At 34.0% G+C, this 26,577-nt stretch overlaps 2 pseudogenes across 2 annotated transcripts; both read left to right on the top strand.

Moving 5' to 3' along the window:
• The first annotated feature begins 1,153 nt into the window (after positions 1-1,153).
• Positions 1,154-2,639, top strand: LOC143256768 (C-reactive protein 1.1 pseudogene; annotated as a pseudogene). Its single transcript, XR_013031474.1, has 2 exons — positions 1,154-1,197; positions 1,621-2,639. The product of XR_013031474.1 is annotated as a C-reactive protein 1.1 pseudogene (transcript).
• A 4,808-nt stretch (positions 2,640-7,447) lies between these two features.
• Positions 7,448-9,508, top strand: LOC143256766 (C-reactive protein 1.1 pseudogene; annotated as a pseudogene). Its single transcript, XR_013031473.1, has 2 exons — positions 7,448-7,557; positions 7,981-9,508. The product of XR_013031473.1 is annotated as a C-reactive protein 1.1 pseudogene (transcript).
• The last annotated feature ends 17,069 nt before the right edge of the window (positions 9,509-26,577 follow it).

Here is a 26,577-nt window from a genome sequence, read left to right as displayed (position 1 = left end):
AAAATTAAATGAGTGTTTCTGAAGTTGTTATGCAACACTTATTCAATTAGAAATATCTAATTAGTGGATTTTTAGATAGTTTTATATTATTTTTCCAAATCTTTAAACACGCCAAAAGGGGCTCTTCCTGTAAAGAAAATAACAAAATTGTTGAAAAATTAACTTATGAATCGCACATAAGAATATTGTGGCTTATGCATATTAGGGTTTTTGTATATTATACAAATAGGGCCTAACAGTAACTAATATAGCGCGAAGAAAAGTGTGACGCAATTTCACTTCAACTGGAAATATGCTAGGAGTTTGAGAGTTAATGAGGGGCAGTCAGAGTGACACGAAATTTGGTCAGATAGGTCAGAAATTATTTGTATTGCTGAAACATTAAACACTGTGCACGTTGGGGTATCTTTGAACTACATTTTATCAGTTTACTAAGTTATATATTTCTATTTTTCTCGATATATTTATATAACAAATGTCAAAAGAATAACAGTTTATTTTTCTCATATTTATGTTAAAGTTTTACCAAAGTTTGTGTAATACACCGATGCATTACCTTTCCATATTTCTCGAAACTTCAAAATGTTTTTTTTTTTCTAATTTCACTAAAATGTTATCAGAATTATTTGTTATATTTAGAGACATGGTGAGCTGTCTGCTGTGTCCAAGTCCAGCTTTAAAGATTGTAATTTCGTAAGGTGACTCTGTTCCACAGAGGAACAATTCATTAAATTGTAGTTCTATTATTGAAATAAAACTCACTGGTAAACTAAATAATTAAGTGTCAGCTTCAACCAACTAACTTGTCTTTGTTTCTAAATTAATATTAGTGTTAATGTAATGCAAAGTATTAATTATTAAAAATAGGAATTTAGGAAACTTGTCATAGCATAGCAACCGCTCTGATGTTTGAGGATTTGTGTATTTTAAATAAGGCGTTACACACACGTGTAAACTGTTTAAGTCACTCTGCGTCTGTTATCAGTTTTTGTCTATCAGCACGTTACAAGGTTGTCGAATCTTTCTTGAGTGACAATTTGAAGAAGAAAACTGCAACAGACAGTAATTGGCAGACTGCCAGGAGAAAAAAAAAAGTCTGATAACTATATATATACGTGTGTGTGAAGATTTTAGCAACACAAAGAACATCCACTGAGATCTGACGCAGTAATTTTTTCCCAGCGGAGTATCAGGACCGTAAGTTTATACTTATTTTAATAAGATTGTCATGTTTTAATTGCTGAACATTTTATCTTTATATTTCCATGTTATTTTCGTTATGATAAGTTGTATACTTAATTAAATTATTTCATTCTCAGTGTTTCAACGGGTTTTGTAAAATTATAAATGACTTTTGAGGCATGTCCAAGAAAAGTATACGAAACTTCTGAGACATACTCCACTTTAAAACCAGGTTCTAATAGTTTGGGTGAATCAATTGTTTACTCATCAATGCTATATATATATATATATAAGTTTGATTGTTTTTTAACGTCTTCACAATACGTGAAACAAAATATTTACTGTACCATTATGCCCTTACTCTAGTTTTATTTTTTTTTTTTTTTGGTTTTGATACCTGAACAAGTTACATTTTTTACTTCATTTTCTTTCGTACAGGAAAACATGAAAACGATTTACAGACTGGTTTGTGAAACCGCTGTGTTCATCTGCCTTCTATTATTTCTAACTTCTGCTCTAGAGGAAGGTGAAATCAGCAGTAAGGTTAAATTTCCTCCGTCTAGTTCTCCGTCATTCCCGCGACTAGTAATGGTGGGAACGTTACCTGATCTGCAAGAAATTACCTTATGTTACTGGTTCAAGATTCATCGCTTAAAGCCTCACTTCATATGTTTTCGTACGCTACCACTGAAAAAGACAATGACATTCTGACATTTCTAAACCAACAAGGTGATTTTCTTTTCAACGTTCATGGGACTCCCATGCTGAAAGTACAATGTCCAAATAAAATACACATTGGAAGGTGGCATCATGCATGTCACACGTGGTCATCATGGAAAGGTGAGGCGACTACAGCTGTGGATGGTTTCCATTGTGAAGGTAACGCAACTGGGATCGCCATGGGAGCTACCCTTCGTCAAGGTGGCTTAGTTGTTCTTGGACAAGACCAGGATACTGTCGGTGGTGGGTTTGATGCAAAGCAAAGTTTGGAAGGCGAACTGAGCGAACTTAATCTTTGGGACACGGTTCTGAATCACGAACAAATTAAACACTTGAGTAAATGTGTCCATCATTCGGAACGACATATCTATGGAAACATAATTCACTGGGATAAAACACAATTTCGGGCTTACGATGGGGTTGTTCTCTCACCGAATGAAATCTGTGCTTAGATGACGTATTAAAAAGAAGAATTTGAAAACCGAGTTCCAAATGTTTTTCTACTGTTTGTTTGTAAACTGCTTTTCATATATTAAATGGTTCTATGTGAATCGCCACTTTATATCTATTAAAACTTCAAAGTATAATTTCTTGCATTTTAGTAACATTCTGTGAACGTTACATATAAAGTTTTGCTAGTTTATGATCCACTCACTTACACATTAAGGAGTCAACTCTTTTCACACACTCATTTGTGTGTCTTTTTCCAATAAAGAATGTTTCCACTGTTCTTAAAATGTATCCAGTCTATTCATTTCTTATATAATTTAAACTTCTAGCTGAGTTTATAAATTCAGGTAACTCACAAGTTCCTGATAGACCCTGATGCAAAAATACAGGGTTCCGTACCTTATATCAAAATTATTTTGAATATATAAATTAGCAAGACTCGTGAAACGCTGATTCAATATAAAATCGGATTGTAAAGAGGTGTGTAGGAATTACATAAGTAGTGTGATACCATAAAAATTCATCACTGTTTAAAATGTACGTGACAGCTCTTTACAATGCACTATATATACAAAAAAATACCCTTGTACCATTTATTTTGTGAGAAATATTTTTAGACACATGATGTTTTCTAGAGAAGCCCAGTGTATGAGGGTTGAAAAAAAGCGATTCTGTCGCACCTTTAATAAAAAAAATATCGTTCTAATAATTACAAAAGCAAATGAACAAGCCAATTATCTAAACACAAATAACCACTAAAGGTTGCGTTGAAAGCAACAACGCAAATTTTATAACCTTTCAGCCGTGGGAGCGTTATAATGTACAGTTAATCCCACAATTCGTTGATAAAAGAGTAGCCCAAGAGTTGACGGTGGGTGGTGATAACTAGCTGCCTTCCCTCTGGTCTTACACTGCAAAATTGGGGACGGCTATCATAGATAGCCCTTGAGTAGCCTAGCACGAAATTAAAAAAAAATAATCGTTTTGCATAATTATAGCTTAGGAGGCCTGTAACATTCTTGACTTTAGCAGACCAACACTATTTTATAACTGTCTCCAAGAGTGCAGGTCAATTAAAAAACTTCAGGGCGACGTTCTTAAAAGTTCAGTTCACAAAAATATTCGAAGATAAAACGAGTGCTTTGGAAAAACGTATGTTGTTTATTGTTATACTACAAAATATTCTAGAAATTTAGAGAACAGACAGGACTTGCGCATTACACATTTAACAATACAAGATACACACATATCTAAAGATATATTAAATTAAAACAAGCATAGTTATTAAAATCCGCTACTTATTTTCATATATAAAACGTACAACTGGTAAGTATTAGAACCGGAAAGTCACTTCACCTACCAAACCTTATTACCAAAAGTAATAAGATTAGTTTACCACTACCCAATTTACACTCCGTGCACAGAAGTACACGATATAAATGAGCTAAACACAATTAAAAGATGCTTTTAAAGTCTTTCTACAATGTATTAAGAAAGAACATAGAATCAAAATTACTTTTCAACGACGATAGTCAAATTTGCAGGAACACTAGTCACTTGAAATAGATATATTTCCCCATGCAACTACGTTACCTCACTAAACAAACGCAACACACACCACCAGCCACCTTGAGTGTTTTGCTTTTTCTCTCCACCCTCTCCTCAAGCCCCCATGTTGTCCGGTAATCAACCAAGAGAGGCCAACGTTTAATGATTACACAATTTGGAAAATTGTTACGTTGTCTCATCTATTATTCCTGAATTTTTCACTCTTGCTCGTGTTGATTGTTTTCTGTCAATGTCATTTTTAATGTTTATTTTTGAATTTAGCGCAAAGCTACACGAGAGCTATCTGCGCTAGACGTCCTTAATTTAGCTGTGTTAGACTAGTGAGAAGACAGTCATCACAACCCACCACCAACTCTTGGGCTACTCTTTTACGAACGAATAGTGGGATTGACCATTACTTAGTAACGCCCCCACGGAAAACAGAAAAACTCGATTTGCTGGTGATCGGCCTTGGATTAACCATTAAGCAAAATAAGCACGTGCCTAGGGCACCAATGGAAGGGGAGCACCACAAAGTTTTTCTCTCAGCTATCATTCCCTTAACTCTTTTACTGCCATACTCAACTTTAGTCGATTAGCTACTACAGTATGTGTTGTTGATCAGAAATTGTTTTGGAATGCTTTTCTAGCTCACAATGCTTCTTACTTATCGCTAACATACTTTATGAAACCTTTGAAATGACTGAAAACTAACTCTCAGAAAATGGATTGAATGCAGCAAATCAATAAAGGTATTTGTAAATTCATGTTTATGTGCTGATAAACTTAGATCCTAGGATGACTTTCAGACAATCTTTGTCTACATGTAGGCTTAGAGTTTAGCATGTTTGACTGTCTTAGCAACGTTTTTGTTTACAAATTTTAGTGTTTTTTCTGATCATTATAACTATATATGATCTATATTTAATTCGGTTTTTTATTTTTCTTTCTGTATTCGTCAGACTGCAAGACGAAATGTGTTCAACACAAGAGAGAAAACTGGCAAAAAGAACGAACAAAAGGGTTTGGATTTAGTGGCAAAAAACAGGAAAGCTGACTAATTTTCTCACTCAACTACACCACATCATGATCTTCCAAATCAAAACACATTTAGGAGTATTCATATTGAATTACGATCTCGTTTCGTGGACTCCATCTTTCGCGTTCTGACGAGATTCTTTCGACTACAATGTGGAACGTCGAGGTTATGCTTAGCTAAGACTATTTTTTCTAGTGGATAAACTCTACCTATCTTTATCAGGGGTATGGTCAATCGATCTTTTGAAAAAAATTGTGTCCTTGAGGGCGCAAATATTGAAAACGTTTTTTATGAGGAAGTATTTTAAACAGCATTTCCAATATGAACTTGATAGTCCCAACTTTTAGAACATGTATTGAAAAGTCAAAACTCGATATATTTTGCCGAGTTTCGAATGTGGGAAATTAAACGTTTGCCCGTTCACTGCGAAAAATATGAAGCAAAAGAAATGTACAAAAACAATTATTCGTTTATTTGTTTTGAAGAATACTCACAGTGTGTCCATCGTGGGTGATCGAGCATGTAATATTCAAATTAAAAGAATTCTGCCACTAAACACGTGGGTCATAATTTTTATGCAATGCTGTAGAATGAAAATGATAATTTCAAAGCCAGTTTTCAGAGCACTATTTATGTCGGTTTTATGCTGGCTAAAAATGTTACAATGTTAAATTTCACAAAGAATGAAAGTACAATAAACATGTTTGAACATGTGTTTTAGGGTTTCTAATAATTTTGCTGTGAAGAAAGTTGTTTACAAATTCAACGTTTCTGTAGAGTTCCGTGAATTTTATTAGTGTGTTAAAAAAACAATTGAAGATGGGGCGAGTACTTACAATATCAACATTATCGTGGTCAGATAGGAATATAATTCAAGTGAAATACACAATTTTCGTTTTTGAACTTCTTCTCATCGTACTAGTCTATCGTAGTGGTTTTATACATTAGAGAATTTACCCTATTTGTTGTTGTTCAATTTTAAGCACGGTTAGCGAAACCCGGTTTCTTGCAGTACAAGTCCGCAGACAAGTCTCTGCTATTAGGGGGCTACACGATCTTATTTAACCTGAATATGACCTAAGAATATCGAAACGTTGTATTGTCCTTTATTTTATTATAGTTTTAACACCCACACCCGTCGTCTTTAGAATATGTCATCATTTGATTCGAATGTTGATTTTGTTTTGTATTTTTGAAAAATGTAAGGTTGCACAGTGAGCTGCCTGACTTGTGTAGATCCTTAAGAATGCTTAAGTGTTCAGTATGGGTACAATTTGGGACAATGTTGTAAAATTATAGTTTCGAGCTAAACATTTTTATGTATTCTTTGTAAAATTTTATGTTCAACAAAATATAAAGAAACTCGCGTCACGATGAAAAAAAATGATAGCCATGTCGATATTTTTATTCATCAGGTTTCTTGCAAAATTAAATGAGTGTTTCTGAAGTTGTTATGCAACACTTATTCAATTAGAAATATCTAATTAGTGGATTTTAGATAATTTTATATTATTTTTCCAAATCTTTAAACACGCCAAAAGGGGCTCTTCCTGTAAAGAAAATAACAAAATTGTTGAAAAATTAACTTATGAATCGCACATAAGAATATTGTGGCTTATGCATATTAGGGTTTTGTATATTATACAAATAGGACCTAACAGTAACTAATATAGCGCGAAGAAAAGTGTGACGCAATTTCACTTCAACTGGAAATATGCTAGGAGTTTGAGAGTTAATGAGGGGCAGTCAGAGTGACACGAAATTTGGTCAGATAGGTCAGAAATTATTTGTATTGCTGAAACATTAAACACTGTGCACGTTGGGGTATCTTTGAACTACATTTTATCAGTTTACTAAGTTATATATTTCTATTTTTCTCGATATATTTATATAACAAATGTCAAAAGAATAACAGTTTTTTTTCTCATATTTATGTTAAAGTTTTACCAAAGTTTGTGTAATACACCGATGCATTACCTTTCCATATTTCTCGAAACTTCAAAATGTTTTTTTTTTTTCTAATTTCACTAAAATGTTATCAGAATTATTTGTTATATTTAGAGACATGGTGAGCTGTCTGCTGTGTCCAAGTCCAGCTTTAAAGATTGTAATTTCGTAAGGTGACTCTGTTCCACAGAGGAACAATTCATTAAATTGTAGTTCTATTATTGAAATAAAACTCACTGGTAAACTAAATAATTAAGTGTCAGCTTCAACCAACTAACTTGTCTTTGCTTCTAACTTAATATTAGTGTTAATGTAATGCAAAGTATTAATTATTAAAAATAGGAATTTAGGAAACTTGTCATAGCATAGCAACCGCTCTGATGTTTGAGGATTTGTGTATTTTAAATAAGGCGTTACACACACGTGTAAACTGTTTAAGTCACTCTGCGTCTGTTATCAGTTTTTGTCTATCAGCACGTTACAAGGTTGTCGAATCTTTCTTGAGTGACAATTTGAAGAAGAAAACTGCAACAGACAGTAATTGGCAGACTGCCAGGAGAAAAAAAAAAGTCTGATAACTATATATATACCTGTGTGTGAAGATTTTAGTAACACAAAGAACATCCACTGAGATCTGACGCAGTAATTTTTCCCAGCGGAGTATCAGGACCGTAAGTTTATACTTATTTTAATAAGATTGTCATGTTTTAATTGCTGAACATTTTATCTTTATATTTCCATGTTATTTTCGTTATGATAAGTTGTATACTTAATTAAATTATTTCATTCTCAGTGTTTCAACGGGTTTTGTAAAATTATAAATGACTTTTGAGGCATGTCCAAGAAAAGTATACGAAACTTCTGAGACATACTCCACTTTAAAACCAGGTTCTAATAGTTTGGGTGAATCAATTGTTTACTCATCAATGCTATATATATATATATATAAGTTTGGTTGTTTTTTAACGTCTTCACAATACGTGAAACAAAATATTTACTGTACCATTATGCCCTTACTCTAGTTTTATTTTTTATTTTTTTTGGTTTTGATACCTGAACAAGTTACATTTTTTACTTCATTTTCTTTCGTACAGGAAAACATGAAAACGATTTACAGACTGGCTTGTGAAACCGCTGTGTTCATCTGCCTTCTATTATTTCTAACTTCTGCTCTAGAGGAAGGTGAAATCAGCAGTAAGGTTAAATTTCCTCCGTCTAGTTCTCCGTCATTCCCGCGACTAGTAATGGTGGGAACGTTACCTGATCTGCAAGAAATTACCTTATGTTACTGGTTCAAGATTCATCGCTTAAAAGCCTCACTTCATATGTTTTCGTACGCTACCACTGAAAAGACAATGAGATTCTGACATTTCTAAACCAACAAGGTGATTTTCTTTTCAACGTTCATGGGACTCCCATGCTGAAAGTACAATGTCCAAATAAAATACACATTGGAAGGTGGCATCATGCATGTCACACGTGGTCATCATGGAAAGGTGAGGCGACTACAGCCGTGGATGGTTTCCATTGTGAAGGTAACGCAACTGGGATCGCCATGGGAGCTACCCTTCGTCAAGGTGGCTTAGTTGTTCTTGGACAAGACCAGGATACTGTCGGTGGTGGGTTTGATGCAAAGCAAAGTTTGGAAGGCGAACTGAGCGAACTTAATCTTTGGGACACGGTTCTGAATCACGAACAAATTAAACACTTGAGTAAATGTGTCCATCATTCGGAACGACATATCTATGGAAACATAATTCACTGGAATAAAACACAATTTCGGGCTTACGATGGGGTTGTTCTCTCACCGAATGAAATCTGTGCTTAGATGACGTATTAAAAAGAAGAATTTGAAAACCGAGTTCCAAATGTTTTCTACTGTTTGTTTGTAAACTGCTTTTCATATATTAAATGGTTCTATGTGAATCGCCACTTTATATCTATTAAAACTTCAAAGTATAATTTCTTGCATTTTTAGTAACATTCTGTGAACGTTACATATAAAGTTTTGCTAGTTTATGATCCACTCACTTACACATTAAGGAGTCAACTCTTTTCACACACTCATTTGTGTGTCTTTTCCAATAAAGAATGTTTCCACTGTTCTTAAAATGTATCCAGTCTATTCATTTCTTATATAATTTAAACTTCTAGCTGAGTTTATAAATTCAGGTAACTCACAAGTTCCTGATAGACCCTGATGCAAAAATACAGGGTTCCGTACCTTATATCAAAATTATTTTGAATATATAAATTAGCAAGCCTCGTGAAACGCTGATTCAATATAAAATCGGATTGTAAAGAGGTGTGTAGGAATTACATAAGTAGTGTGATACCATAAAAATTCATCACTGTTTAAAAATGTACGTGACAGCTCTTTACAATGCACTATACATATACAAAAATACCCTTGTTCCATTTATTTTGTGAGAAATATTTTTAGACACATGATGTTTTCTAGAGAGAAGCCCAGTGTATGAGGGTTGAAAAAAAGCGATTCTGTCGCACCTTTAATAAAAAAAATATCGTTCTAATAATTACAAAAGCAAATGAACAAGCCAATTATCTAAACACAAATAACCACTAAAGGTTGCGTTGAAAGCAACAACGCAAATTTTATAACCTTTCAGCCGTGGGGGCGTTATAATGTACAGTTAATCCCACAATTCGTTGATAAAAGAGTAGCCCAAGAGTTGACGGTGGGTGGTGATAACTAGCTGCCTTCCCTCTGGTCTTACACTGCAAAATTGGGGACGGCTATCATAGATAGCCCTCGAGTAGCCTAGCACGAAATTTTAAAAAAAAAAAATCGTTTTGCATAATTATAGCTTAGGAGGCCTGTAACATTCTTGACTTTAGCAGACCAACACTATTATATAACTGTCCGCAGGAGTGCAGGTCAATTAAAAAACTTCAGGGCGACGTTCTTAAAAGTTCAGTTCATAAAAATATTCGAAGATAAAACGTATCTTGTTTATTGTTATACCACAGAATATTCTAGAAATTTAGAGAACAGACAGGACTTGCGCATTACACATTTAACAATACAAGATACACACATATCTAAAGATATATTAAATTAAAACAAGCATAGTTATTAAAATCATATTAAAATCCGCTACTTATTTTCATATATAAAACGTACAACTGGTAAGTATTAGAACCGGAAAGTCACTTCACCTACCAAACCTTATTACCAAAAGTAATAAGATTAGTTTACCACTACCCAATTTACACTCCGTGCACAGAAGTACACGATATAAATGAGCTAAACACAATTAAAAGATGCTTTTAAAGTATTTCTACAATGTATTAAGAAAGAACATAGAATCAAAATGACTTTTAAACGACGATAGTCAAATTTGCAGGAACACTAGTCACTTGAAATAGATATATTTCCCCATGCAACTACGTTACCTCACTAAACAAACGCAACACACACCACCAGCCACCTTGAGTGTTATGCTTTTTTCTCTCCACCCTCTCCTCAATCCCCCATATTGTTGTCCGGTAATCAACCAAGAGAGGCCAACGTTTAATGATTACACAATTTGGAAAATTGTTACGTTGTCTCATCTATTATTCCTGAATTTTTCACTCTTGCTCGTGTTGATTGTTTTCTGTCAATGTCATTTTTAATGTTTATTTTTGAATTTAGCGCAAAGCTACACGAGAGCTATCTGCGCTAGACGTCCTTAATTTAGCTGTGTAAGATTAGTTAGAAGACAGTTAGTCATCATAACCCACGACCAACTCTTGGGCTACTATTTTACGAACGAATAGTTGGATTGACCATTACATAGTAACGCCCCCACGGAAAACAGAAAAACTCGGTTTGCTGGTGATCGGCCTTGGATTAACCATTAAGCAAAATAAGCACGTGCCTAGGGCTCCAATGGAAGGGGAGCACCACAAAGTTTATCTCAGAGCTATCATTCCCTTAACTCTTTTACTGCCATACTCAACTTTAGTCGATTAGCTATTACAGTATGTGTTGTTGATCAGAAATTGTTTTGGAATACTTTTTTGGCTCACAATGCTTCTTGCTTATAGCTAACATACTTTATGAAACCTTTGCAATGACTGAAAACAAACTCTCATAAAATGGATTGAAGTTAGTCTCGAAATGTTTTCAACCAATCAGAATGCAGCAAATCAATAAAGTATTTTATAAATTCATGTTTATGTGCTGATAAACCTAAGTCCTAGAATAACTTTCTGATAATCTTTGTCTACATGTAGACCTAGAGTTTAGCATGTTTGACTGCCTTTTTTAGCAACGTTTTCGTTTACGAATTTTAGTGGGTTTTTTCTAATTATTATAACTATATATGATCTACATTCTTTTCTGTTTTTTATTTTTGTTTCTGTATTTTTCAGACTGCAAGATGAAAAGTGTTCAACACAAGAGAGAAAACTGGCAAAAAGAACGAGCAAAAGGCTTTGGATTTAGTGGCAAAAACAGGAAAGCTGACTAATTTTTTCACTCAACTACACCACATCATGATCTTCCAAATCAAAACACATTTAGGGGTATTCATATTGAATTACGATCTCGTTTCGTGGACTCCATCTTTCGCCTTCTCACGAGATTCTTTCGACTGCAATGTGGAACGTCGAGGTTATGCTTAGCTAAGACTATTTTTTCTAATGGATAAACTCTACGTATCTTTACGAGGAGTATGGTCAATCGATCTTTTGAAAAAAATTGTGTCCTTGAGGGCGCAAATATTGAAAACGTTTTTTATGAGGAAGTATTTTAAACAGCATTTCCAATATGAACTTGATAGTCCCAACTTTTAGAACATGTATTGAAAAGTCAAAACTCGATATATTTTGCCGAGTTTCGAATGTGGGAAATTAAACGTTTGCCCGTTTACTGCGTATAAAAATGAAGCAAAAAAAATGTACAAAAACAATTATTCGTTTATTTGTTTTGAAGAATACTCACAGTGTGTCCATCGTGGGTGATCGAGCATGTAGTATTCAAATTAAAAAGAATTCTGCCACTAAACACGTGCGTCATAATTTTTATGCAATGCTGTAGAATGAAAATGATAATTTCAAAGCCAGTTTTCAGAGCACTGTTTATGTCGGTTTTATGCTGGCTAAAAATGTTACATTGTTAAATTTCACAAAGAATGAAAGTACAATAAACATGTTTGAACATGTGTTTTAGGGTTTCTAATAATTTTGCTGTAAAAATCGTTGTTTACAAATTCAACGTTTCTGTCGAGTTCCGTGAATTTTATTAGTGTGTTAAAAAAACAATTGAAGATGGGGCGAGTACTTACAATATCAACATTATCGTGGTCAGATAGGAATATAATTCAAGTGAAATACACAATTTTTGTTTTTGAACTTCTTCTCATCGTACTAGTCTATCGTAATGGTTTTATACATTAGAGAATTTACCCTATTTGTTATTGTTCAATTTTAAGCACGGTTAGCGAAACCCGGTTTCTTGCAGTACAAGTCCGCAGACACGCCTCTCTGCTATTAGGGGGCTACACGATCTTATTTAACCTGAATATGACCTAAGAATATCGAAACGTTGTATTGTCCTTTATTTTATTATAATTTTAACACCCACACCCGTCGTCTTTAGAATATGTCACTTGAATGAACTGTATATACTTCATTATTGTAAGAAGTGTTGTACACTCATTATATAATTTCTGTAGTGGGCATTAGTGTGTAGAAGACATTAATATTAAAAATAAACGAGCTTATTACACCAAATTGTTTAACTAAATAAAAACAACATTTTTTGTGTTATAAGGTGGTTGATTACAATATTAATAACTGCTGTACGTTCTTTTTGACGAAAAACTAGTTGCAATCCAGTGTTATTTTTGTATGTGCTGTAGTGAACCCATCACAAAGTTTAAAAAGAGGTATAAATTCTACATCAGATAGGTAGTTAAAGAATACGTTATTTTAAACTATTCGTGGATAGTGTAGATTCTGACAGAATTGTGTTAAATAATTCTATTTTGTTGCTACTGTAATTGAAACAATGAACAAGAAACAGGTGGAAAACCTTTTGGTACACTTGACATTACAAGCAATCACAATTGGAAAAATATGAAGTATTGACAATCTGGCAATTCTGACAAGGGCATTCGAGGAAGCATGGACGTTGTCTAGGTATGTGTTTATTTTTATTATATCTGTATAGCAACCAAATCATCTATCACGGCCCGGCATGGCCAGGTGGGTTAAGGCGTGCGACTCGTAATCTGAGGGTCGTGAGTTCGCATCCCCGTCGCACCAAACATGCTTACCTTTTCAGCCGTGGGGGCGTTATTATGTGACAATCAAACCCACTATTCGTTGGTAAAAGAGTAGACCAAGAGTTGGCGGTGGGTGGTGATGACTAAGTGCCTTTCCTTTGGTCTTACACTGCTAAATTAGAGACGGTTGGCGCAGATAGCCCTCGAGTAGCTTTGCGCGAAATTCCAAAAACAAAAACAAACATATATCACTTTCATTGAATGCCATCTAAAGAAAGTTAATTTTACTTGTATATTCAATAGTAGTGTGTTTTAAATTTTCTCGCTTTATACCAGATATTTTTAGCATGCAATACTGGAAACACTGTTCCTCAGTTTCTAAATTGTCTTATGTCCTTAAAAAAGTGTTAATCATGTTTATATGTATGCAGATCTGTATATCTTAAATGTAGCTTACTTAGAAAAATGCATAATTTTATGTAAAAACAACATATGATTAATTTAAATATTTTATAAATATTAGGCATTAGCAGTTTTTATGAAGAGATAAGTTTCAAATCAACTGAAGAATTACACAAAACTTCTGTAAAAATATTACAAAGTGTGGTGATTGCATTATTTATGTGGATTGGTTAGGCTAAGAAAAAAAAGAAATAATTGTTACATATTTACCATGTGTAATTTTATCAAGATACAAAAATGACCTTCATGCTTGACATGTTTGACTATTATGACAGACTTGTTCAGCTGTTTGTACAAAATTCAGCCATAATAAGTTGTTAAAACCTTTTAGAAACTTTAATATTACTTTTGAAAATCTATTTTTATATTTAACTGAAAACTGTGTTATAATTTACGAGTATGTGTTGAAAACTATAAAGGAAAAGCATAATAAAATAGTTGTAAATGTAAAGAGAGGTAAAGAAATGCTAATACTTTTATGAAAATGAATGAATGAATGTACAAAAGCCTTTCAAATGAACAGGTTTTGGAAAGAGAATAACGGCAAACAGATCTAAAACAAATCAGCAATAATAAAAATACAATTCAGAACAAATAAATTTTATTTATGTGGAAAGCAGCTAGGTCAACAGCACCTATCATCAATTCTTGAATAACTGAGTAAACGTAAACTGAATTTTTGCAGTAAAGGTGCACAAGCCACAAGTTCTTACATTCACAATCCAAATATGCTATGTACTTAGCCATTAAATATTTTAATATTAGTATTTTAGTTATTACAGATTATTTTTGATGGAGCAAAAAGTACCTTAAAACAATGATAAAATCTGTATCATCTAACGTTGTTATAACGTAAAAAAATATTAATACTGAATAGTACGTAATTAAATCTGTAAAAATTGGAGGAAAAAAGTATAAAACCAACATTATACAGCACTGTTATTGGAAAAAGAATAATTGCGTTTTTTACAGTGGACCTCATTTAGGATTATTTTGAATAGGATTTATTAACTTACACTATTACTACATCCTTAACGTATTTTCTACGTTTTTACACTCGTTTTCTAAATTGAACAAACGTAAGAATTTTTATCTCCTGTTCATACCATAAACTTTATTAGAAAACACATTTATTCTTCTATTTTCAATAAAATGATTGCAGATATAATTCTGCAGGAGTCACATGTAATTCTATAAATCTAATTAAAAATGAATTGTAAACACACTATATTAATATTAAACAGTGCAAATTATATCAAGTGATAAGTATAAAAAGTCCATTCTTTCTTTTGAAACACTTTTAACTTTAAAAAAGGGAAGATACCAGAAAAAAATTCAATATTTATTTCATTTTTATAAATTGCTTTAATCGAATCAGTTATGATTAAAGTTGCTGACCTTTCCTGAGTAACAGTAGCTTCTGGATACGATTTGAAACAGCATTAACATATTTTATCACCTGTGTTCGATAACTGAAACAGGTATAGAACTGATATTTATTTTACAACCTGCATAGAAGATGGGTACAATTTTAAGAGAACACAAGCTTTTTGTTCATTAAGTTAATGTTTAGACTACAGCTGTTAACTCTGAAGCAACCAGAACAAGTAAAGGCTTACAGGCTATAAAAAACAGTTTAATGACATAGTTAAAATATAAGGAAATTAAATAAAATAATCTCTCCCTACCTTTTCCATAGTGAAAGAAAAATATATGAAATCCTTTTTCTTCTATGAAGTAAAAAATAAGTTATTGCAGAAACATGATTTTGAGATGAAGGAAAGAAATAACCCTTTTATTGTGTTTAAATGTTACTCTCTAATAACAACAAAGCAAAATAAAAAAATAAATAACTATTACATTTACTTAAATATTTAACATAACACTATCTAACATATAATTGATCTTTAAATTTTACTTGCATTAAATGTTGGAGTAAGATATTATCAGACACCACATTATGTCATCAACTAAAATAGAAGAAGTACAAAATAAAATTTTGGTGAAGCCAACCATTTTTAGAATTGTCTCTGCTCTAATAAGCAGCCCATAAATCGCCACCTGAAACAGCACAGAGATCAAAGTTATTTTTATCATTTTTGGCTGCCTTTAAACAAAGATGTACCAACACATTTTGTGGCTTCACATATCTTTCACAATCAGTTGTTATATTTGGTACTCGTCCTTGAACAGGAAGTGTTCCTGAGAAAAGGAATTTTGAGTGCTGTTGACAGAGTAATAAGCAAACATAATAAAAAAAATCTATATTACAATTTACGTGAAACATATACTGATGTGTATACACAAGATGTAAGGTAACCAAAAGGTAACAGTAGAATGACGTAACATAGGTGAAATATAAGCGTAACCTCAGCAAAGTTTATGCTATAATGACTTGATCAAATTCCAGTTTGTATATCTAAACAGTAAATCTCCTTGCACCTGTTTCTAAACCACACAAAAATTCCTAAATTTCTATTTAGACAATGCAACAGCAAAATTCCATCACAGCTGTATTCAAAAATTGTAACTTTTCATTAAAATCCACAAAAACTTGCAGTCCAACCCTATAAATGTAAATATATTTTTATTTGTGCGTGTGTGTATAACATAAAGTTTGTCTTATTCAAATACGCTATTTACAGCTGAAACCAAAACTCGCATTCAGCAATAAATAAGCACAAAAGAGTATTTTCATATTCACCTTTTTCATCTTGACAAATACACATAAAACCTTATGAGATATGCTACATCTAAAGCTTTAGTTATAACTGCTATCATGCTATCGTTTGCGTTAGTATAAAGCTCATTTATCTTTGAGACTAAATTGCAAAAATGAGTGATTGTGAAGAAGCATTTCATTGTTGATTTTTTCATGGATAAATATGAAATATGCACACACAGAGATTATATTTAGCGAAATGTTTAACCAATTTCACACTTATAAACAAATTCTTAATCGTAATTTCTCGTTCTTAACCTAAAGTACAAGACCATTTCTGTTATCTAAAAATTTTAACTCGGTCCAACTCGTCATTTCTTGCCATATAAAAGGTAGCATAACAAGTTGCTGTTTATAATATGTTTTTAAATTATTTTTCAGTTTAATAATCTAAAATAAAAGACACAATTAGAACATACAAATATTTCACACACATAAAAGATAACACGGTTCTGAATCACGAGCAAATTTTTATATATTAAATGGTTGTATGTGAATTTCTAATTTATATCTATTGAAACTATATTCTCGCTCTTGAAAGTGTAATTCCTTGCATGTTTAGTAATATTCTGTGAACGTTACATATAAAATTTCAGTAGTTAAAGATCTACTCACTGATCCAGTAAAGGAGTCTAATTTTCGCTCTCTAATTTGTATGTGTTTTTGTATTTAAGATTGTTTTTACTGTTCTTAAAACGTGTGAAATCTTATAATTTTTCATATAATTTAAAATTTTAGCTGAGTTTTCTGATTCAGGTAGCTCAAAACGTCCTCATAGACCCTGATGTTATAAGTTGTACTATTCTGTACTTGAAGGGAAATAATGCAAAAATACAGGGTTCAGTTCCGTATATTAAAAAGATTTTGAATATATACATTAGCAAGCCACGTGAAACACAAATTCAATATAAAATCGGTTTGTAAAGAGGTGTGAATTTATTACATAAGTGGTGTGTTACCATAAAAAAATTCATCAGTTTTGGAAAGTGTATGTGACAGCTCTTTACAATACACTAAATATATAAAAAATACCCTTGCTGCATTTATTTTTGTGAGAAATCTCTTTTAGGCACATGATGTTTTCTAAAGAACAGCCCAGTATATGAGGATTGAAAAGAAAAGCGATTGTAACGCACTTTAATAAAAATATCGTTGAAATAACTATTAAAGCAAAGGAATAAGCCAATTATCTAAAAATAAATAAATAAACACCAAAGGTTACGTTAATGGCAACAACGCAAGTTATATTACCTGTTTCGTGTGTGCTTTTCTCATAACAAAGCACATCAGGAATCAAACATTATGTGTTTGTGTGCTTTCTTATAGCAAAGCCACATTGAGCTATCTGCTAAGAACACCGCGGGAAATGTCACCCCTGGTTTTTGCGTTGTAAATCCGAATACTTACCGCCGACCTAGCGGAAGATCACCTGTAACGAACTATAATTTATTTCGGACAAATCACTGATTTATTATTTTATGTGAGTTACGTTTAACGATTTCAAACAGCTGGAAATTTTAATTTAAAAGTTAATTGAATATTGATATGTGTTAAATTTATGATATTTGCCAACATGATTGTAACACAGAATCTTCTTTCTCTTTTTATATAAAAGACTGTTATAAATAACGATTTATACACAAAAGTTTTAAGAGCTTATAAACAATACTAACAGCTGTGTCTGGTCTGTGAATATTTGGTATACTGTTCACGAGGTGCAAATTACTTTATGTTGATACACAGATATACTCAGTTGACGGGAAAGAATGCTAGCTAGCTCTATTCTTCACAAGCTTAAATTTTTCCCAACTAAAATATCTAATATCGTCGTAGAAATAATAACGTCTGAAGTTAATTTACTGAACGTGCAGGTGAATTTGAAAACTTAAGGGCGACGTTCTTGAAAGTTCAGTTGGCAATGATACTCGAAAATACACGAGTAATTTCATAAAACATATCTTGTTTATTGTTACACTTGAGAATATTCCAGAAATTTAGAGAACAGACGAGATTTGCGCAATACACATTTCTAAAGATATATTAAACTGAAACAAACATAGTTATTAAAATCATATTAAACTCCTTTACATATTTTCGTATATAAAACGTACATCAGGCAAGTATTAGAATACGGAAGTAACGTCATCTGCAGTATGCCAAACCCTCTTTGTCAACAAAAAGTGATAAGATTAGTTTACCACTACTCGTTTTACACTCCGAGCACAGACTTGACGAAATAAATGAGCTACATGCAATTAATAGATGCTTCAAAAGTCTTTCTACGACGTATTAAAAAAGAACATAGAATCAAAATGACTTCTCAACGCCGTTAATTAAATTTGCAGGAACATCAGTTTCTTGGAATAAATATATTTCCCCCTTTAACTACGTTACCTGACTATAAAACAGAACACACGCCACCAGTCACCTTGAGTGTTTCACTTTTTTCTCCACTCTCTCCTCTAACCCCAATATTTTCGTCCGGTTATCAACCAAGAAAAGACAACGTTTAATGATAATGTAATTTGTAAACTTGTTAAGTTGTCTCATCTATTATTCCTGAAATAATAAACAATGATAGAAATAAAGAAAATACAACGTTTAATGATAATGTAATTTGTAAAATTGTTAAGTTGTCTCATCTATTATTCCTGAAATAATAAACAATGATAGAAATAAAGAAAATACAACGTTTAATGATAATGTAATTTGTAAAATTGTTAAGTTGTCTCACCTATTATTCCTGAAATAATAAACAATGATAGAAATAAAGAAAATACAACGTTTAATGATAATGTAATTTGTAAAATTGTTAAGTTGTCTCACCTATTATTCCTGAACTGTTCACTCTTGCTCGTGTTGATTGTTTTCTGTAAATGCCATTTTTATTGTTTAGGTTTGCATTTAGCGCAAAGCTACACGAGAACTATCTGCGCTAGCCGTCCCTAATTTAGCTAGAGGGAAGACAGTTAGTCATCGCAACCGACCGCCAACTCTTGGACTACTTTTTTACCGATGAATAGTGAGATTGACTAATACATTATAACGCCCCCACGGAAAACAGCAAAGGGCGAGCATGTTTAGTGTAACAGGAATTTGAACACGCGACCCTCGGATTACGAGTTGAGCGCATTAACTACCTGTCCGTGCCGAGTCCATTGTTATTGTCAACTGTGAATTGTTAATGAATAATAGTTTTGGTCTTGTGTTCTTTCTTGGGGAGGATGTCTCGGTCCCTGGCGTTCGCCGTGTCTTCTCACTGCTTGAGTTCCCAGACCAGTAGTTAAAATTTTTTTATCATTCCAACACCAGGAAGAGGAACGCATTTCCAGCCTCTCTTTTCAGCATCTCTTCTTGCTTGATCTCGGGATTCCACCAAATAAAATTAAAAGACAAAAAACACGGTAAACTCCCCGAAGTTTCATTTAGTGCACATGCCATTGAAGGAGCGAACTAATTTCCTACCAATCTTGAATTATCAAACCTAAATACCTACAACGACTGCATTGGTGATTCTAACACAGCCTATTTGTCCTCTGGCATTTTAAAGCGATGTTTCTTAAACCTGTACATAACATTTGGTTTTCAATTTTATTTATTAATTTTTTATTGTACCTAGTAGATAAATCCTCATGTAAACGCAAATTACTTACTGTGAAAGATAAATTGAGTGACCTGGATGAAATTAAAAACGGAAAACAGCAAAACTCGGTTTACTGGTGATCGGCCCTAGATTAACCGTTAAGCAAAATAAGCACGTGGTTAGGGCATCTACGGAATGGGGAACCACAGAGTTTTTCACCTAGCTATCAAGCCCTTAACTCTTTCACTGCTACACTCAACTTTAGTCGATTTTTTAGGAATTATCTTTACCTACCGTGTTCGACTTTACTCTGCATTGTTTTAACGTTTTCTTTGGTTCGGTGAGTGGCTAAAGTTTTGAAAACTACTAAACTATGTATCTGAAGTAAAAGTCATTGATTTGCAAAATATTACTGTAAAGAGCAGTACAAACTGTTGATAAAACTTCAGGTAAAAGATGATTGTATGTTATGATGTCTGACCTTCGAGATGAAATATTTTTCTCAATCATTCCTTCTGTTATCGTCATTTATAAGAAGTTATAGACAGTGGAACTGCCTTTACCTTTGTTTTACCTTTTATTGCTTTATTCAGTCACATTTACAGAAAAATAAGAGTATAATACCACATAAACATAAATTAAACGAAATGGTGACAGATGTGTACAGAGAAGTGGCTAGTTTTAAGTTTTGTTCGGCTTCTGTTTTCGTACGTTATATTTGGGCAATTGTCTTGTTTGTTTTAGTTTTATTTGCGTTAGTATTGCATTATTCATGTATGTTTTGTAATATTTTTTGAGAGTGTTTCTCACTAAAGCTTTTCTGAGCCGTGATTCTTTTGACTTCAAACAACATGCTGTATAAAACCTGCTTTGTGCGTGAGCAAGTATTTTGATATTTATCATACCCAGAAAAAATTTAGAAAGGAATGACAGTTCAGCAACGCCACCGTTCAGAGATAATATGTAACCTATAAGAGTATTTGGGCATGTCTGTATTCCCTTGTGATTATGTAATAATATAAGAAAATCTTAAGCCAAAAAATGTGATTTAAGACCGGGCACCCTTGTTTTTATCCCCATTCATAAAAAGCCAACAATTTTGTCATATGTGTCATTTTTGACCCAAAATTGGAGATCACGATTATATTCTCCTTACGTCTTCCCTGATTCTATCCTGACGTCGCAGTACCCCGACCCGGCCCTCTGGTGATATTTTGTATGACACGAACGAACAGTCCGAGACAGAAACATAGAGACAACGACGACAAACCTTTAGGTTTAATTCAGCTATTTTGCGACTATAAATTCTGATCAGTATGTGCTCTATTACATTGCTGAAAATCTGGGAAAATAACTGACTGATCGGAGCAGTCTAAAGGCGATAATTTGACCTTTTAGGTCAAATTGCGTGAGACTTCGACTTGTACGACAACGTGATTCTTCATATAAAGATACTGTAAAAAACCGACAAATAAAAAAAAAATAGTTTAGGACTGTCCGAAAATTGCACGAATTGAACAAGTTCACGTGAGCAATGTTAGTACTGAGTAATAGGCTTAACGTTCCCAGTGAACAACACTAACATCAGGCCTAAATATTGTAACTAGTTTAGTGAAAGTACACTAAACTATCTGCATCCAGGCATGCAGATAAAGTTTCAGACATATGCCTATTTTGGTGATGTATGGTTTGTTGGCTCATCTAAAAACCTCAGGTCAAACCTGAGCTCAAAGTTGAGGTTAAAACTCATTCTTCAGATATTTAATTAGGATTAAGGTACTCTAACCTAGGCCTAACCCAGTATTTAGTAGTTCAATGTTTAGTACAATTTACAATTGATTATGTGTCATGTGTGTGTACCAGTATGGAATGGTTATTGTAGATATAGGCTACTGCATTATGTGTTGTTGATCACACATTGTTTAGAATACTTTTTGGCTCACAGTGCTTCTTGCATATAGCTGCCATATTTTAAATAAACATTTGCAGTGACTGAAAATTAACTCTCCTAAAATGGATTGAAGCTAGTCTCGAAAGGTTTTCAACCAATCAGAATGAAGCAAATCAATAAAGGTATTTATAAATTCATGTTTATGTGCTGATAAACTTAGATCCTAGGATGACTTTCTGACAATCTTTGTCTACATGTAGACCTTGAGTTTAGCATGTTTGACTGTCTTACCAACGTTTTCTTTACGAATTTCAGTGTTTTTCTAATCATTATAACTATATATGATATATATTCTTTTGTATATTTTAAATATTTTGTTTCTGTATTTTTCAAACTGCAAGATGAAATGTGTTCAATTAAGTGGTGCACAAGAGAGAAAACTGGCAAAAAAGAACCAGCAAAAAAGGCTTTGGATTTAGTGGCAAAAACTGGAAATGTGACTAATATTTTCACTTAACTTACACAACATGACCTTCCAAATCAAAACCCATCTCCGCCATCAGAATCACTTGTACTGCATCTGACTCTGACAAGATTGAAGTTGAACCAAGCTCCACACCTACAAGTATCATTTTGTCCACTTCAAGGTCAGAACGTCATGATGACGTTGAGGTGTCACAGGCTGGCTCAACTGGCACAAGTCTCACAATCGATCTCACATTTTTCCTGTAAATTCTTCTGATATTTCTTGTATTAATGTTGATGCATCTTGCTCTGCAAGACAGTCATTTTAGGTGGAGGATATGGTGCATACAATCATCCCACCTATAGTTTGGTCTGTTGAATTGTTTTATTGCATCACAGGCCTACAAATTGTCTGTTTGTTCTTGTGATTCTCGTGTTCTTACCAATCAAATTACATAATTAGGCCTAGATGTAGGCTTTTTCAGTAACCGAAATGTACATTTTTAATATAGGCGTGCTTCTAAGCTTTTCGATCTAAGCGATAGTTTGTAAGTATCAATCAGTCGGCCTAAGTATACATGTAAGGCTTTCAAGCACTATCACAGAATCTACCTACGTTTTTTACGAAGTGTAAGATTAGTAAAATTTCATCATAACAGATTGAACAGAGCATGAAATTCGAAAATATTACTCCCAAGCGTAAACTCCTGTGATCTAGATCTGGCAGCCCATTTGTAGCTTGTAGCTGCGTCAATCTTATGTGTATATTGTGCGGTTTTCCCACGCCATTTGTTCTTATGCATGTCTAGCCGTTTTGATTGTCGAACACCTTACTCTCCTTAGCTGCCGAAGCTGCTGACCATAGTGTACGTTTAGTGTACAGTTAACGTCAGGTTCGGGCCGCTCGGATCCAGACACGCCTTATATCGCCCCCCTCTGCTCCCTTTAGTCTGAGCCTTGATTTTATAACAGGGCTCATTAGACCTGTGTTTGTGGTCCTCATTAATCCATGTAATTTCTGATTATCACCGCCCTCTAATAAAGTGCTGGTGCTTTATGGTAAAAGAACAATATATTCTCTTATCATAGATTGTAAAAATATTGTACTCTCTTGCATAATTAGAACACAAAAGGAGCGATTTTAACGGCCTAAAGCTTCTGCTCGAATTGTATTGCTAGTTTTTGTTTAGGTGTTTTTATTTAATAGACGTGCTTATAGACATTATATCACAACGTGTTTGCCTTTTGATGAGCTTTAACAGGAATATAATATATTTGTGATTGTTTAAGTATTTTTCGAGAAACTTGCAATTACTTGTGTTGTAACTAGTACATATTATTGTTACAGCGATGCCCAGGCGGTCAGTCGGCTCGGTATTCACTGTGAGGCTCGCGCGTTCGACTTAAATACATTGTACAGTTCAGTCCTACTTCCATTCTGTTCTATCTTCGTTCGTTGTACGTTAGAGTTTTTCAATAAAGACTGTATTTTAGCCTGTTGAGTTATCTGGGAAACAGATTCCAATTATGACAAGCAAGCGTCTGAAACTTTCCGATATTAGACAGTTCTGCAAGCCAGTTACTAGTACTACAAGTGACAATGTAGATGCAGATAATCCAACAACCTCAAGCAAAGGAATAGAAACTTGCCATACAGAGGAAATACCATGTTCATCAGAGGACGAGTCTGAAAATGCTTGTGCAACTATTGCACACCATGAACCACCAGATAGTTGTGAAACCAATTTGTGCAGTAATGAAAAATCTGACACTCCACAGATACAGTGTGGAAAGCCATATCATCCAGACGCACAATTAATACCACGACAGAAAGCAAAATCTCAAAATATCAACTTCCAGGGCAAGTGTTTTCATGAGTTCCCATGGCTGCACTTCGACAATCAGACTCAAAGTCATATGCTTTCATTGTGCCAAGGCGGAAAATAGAGGCCTTTTTACAGGGAAATTGGAGAGGCCAGTGGAGTATATCTTCATATCCACCAGTTTTGCAACTGGAAAAGGCAAACAGGAATTCAACGAACACCAATCCTCCTCTCAGCACAGATTCGCTATATCTCCAGAAGGTTCACTTAATGTAACTCCTGTGACTGTCCAGCTGCATGATGGAAAAAAGAAGCAGCAGGAAGAATGCAAAAGAAGTCTAGCCAAAATATTCAGAAGTTTACGTCTCTTACTGCGTCAAGGTTTAGCATTACGTGAACATACTGATACGGAGGGGAACTTCCTGCAGTTAATGAAGCTCCTGGAAGAGGAAGATCCTGAGTTGACGGCCTACTTGTCAAAGAAAACCACATTCACATCACCCCAGGCTCAGAATGGAATAATGAAGATGTTTAGCCATCAAATACTGAGGAACATAACTCACGAAGTGCAGCAAAGTAAAATCTTTGCATTAATGGTTGATGGCACTCAAGATATTACAGGTGCTGAACAGGAAGCAATATGTGTACAATACGTAGATGAAAATCTTGACGTCCATGAGACATTTCTTGGTTTGTACAGTGTTTCCAATACAACTGGTGAAACAATATCCTCGACTATACTTGATGTATAGACTCAATTTACCATTGTCAGGATTAAGAGCACAAACTTATGATGGAGCCGCTAACATGAGTGGTTTGTACAGTGGATACCAGGCAAAAATGAAAGAGAAGCAACCGTCAGCTTTGTTTTTTCACTGCGAAGCACACAAGGCTAATTTAATAATGTAACATGCAGTTGAAGCTTGTGAACGTGTTCGAGATTCTATCAAGTGGGAACATGAACTTGATGTCTTGCTTCAGAGGTCAGGCAAATACAAGACAATCTTTAAAATATTGTATCGTCAGACAGCCACAATGGTCCAGTTAAATACATCCGCCCACTGTGTCCAACACGCTGGTTGTGCCGCCTACCTGCAATTACATGTGCTAATGATCACTACAGTGACATTGTTGATTCTTTGTCTGAATTAACAAATGAAAAATCAGATGTAGCAGTGAAAGCACGAGGTCTGTTGGACAGATTTGACAAAGGAAAGACAGTTTTAGGATTGCTGATGGCTCAGCATCCTTTAATTGCATTAGAAGAACTAAATCGTGCATTCCAAGCAAAATCAGCGACAGTAGCATGATTGAAGCATCTGCAATGACAGTTGAGCAATTGCGGGTATTGCGAACAGAGAAAAATTATAACAAGATATTTGCTGAAGCTGAGAAAAAGGTAACTTCCCTAGATTTGGTGCCGATAAAACTACCACGCATTTGCAGACCCCCAGAAGGATCACAGATGATGGCTCAGCACACCATTCTGCAACAGCTAGATTAATACAGAAGCCAATATTTTGAATTTGTGGACACAGTCATAGAACATCTGACCACTAGATTCAATGCAGACAACAATGACTTGACTGTCACTTGAGAACATGATCACATCTGGCAAGACTGACAACTCGGTTATAAACTTCTATCCAAAAATCTCTGCACAACGTGCAGGAAAAACAAAAGCAGTATCTCTGAAAGGTGTGAAGGATGCTTACTGTAAAATGCATGAAACAAGCCAGCAGATGTTTAGTGAAGTGTTCCTTCTCATGAAAATTTTGCTTGTGTGTCCAGTATCCAGCTGCGAATGTGAACGAAGCTTTTCTGCATTAAGATGGTTGAAGACGTGGTTAAGGTCAACTATGTCTCAGTGCCGCCTCAACCATGTGGCAGTTTGTCACACTCACAAAGATGAGGTCGACAAGATAAATATAGAAGAGTTCATGAAAGAATTCATAAACAGATCATCACAAAGGAGGTCTACGTTTAAGAACATATAGACTAGAGGACTAAATGAATCTTACTTCAATGAAAAGTATGAATAATTATGTGCTACATTGTATTGATATGTAATTTTCAAGAGTTCGCAAAGACATTTTAATTATTTTTATCAAACAACATGAACAGTTTTTCAGTAGATATAAACTTATCAAGAGTAATTACTAATTTTATTAATATTTGAAAACGTAATTCAAGTTATTAGTAACTTTGTCAAGTATAATGGCCATCATTTTATACTGTGCAGTGTGCAGGAATAAATTTATGTGGCAGTTAATTTGTGACACATTTGTCTTTATTCTATTAACATTTTGAAAACTGTTCACAACACCTCACTTATACAAATCTACATGGAAACCTTGAAGTATCGTGACAACAAAATTACTCTGTGACTGCAGGTTTACAGCTTTCAGATTCACGTAATCAGAGATTACCAATTTGCAAATTGAACAGTCCGCATAAGTGGTTGCAAAAAATCATCCCCCCCCCCCCATCGGGTGTAAAATATCTACGC

This window comes from Tachypleus tridentatus, chromosome 7 (genome assembly GCF_004210375.1).
Source record: "Tachypleus tridentatus isolate NWPU-2018 chromosome 7, ASM421037v1, whole genome shotgun sequence".
NCBI lineage: Eukaryota > Metazoa > Arthropoda > Merostomata > Xiphosura > Limulidae > Tachypleus > Tachypleus tridentatus.
Note: the sequence above shows the minus strand (reverse complement) of the source record. Positions and strands in the feature narration are given on the sequence as shown.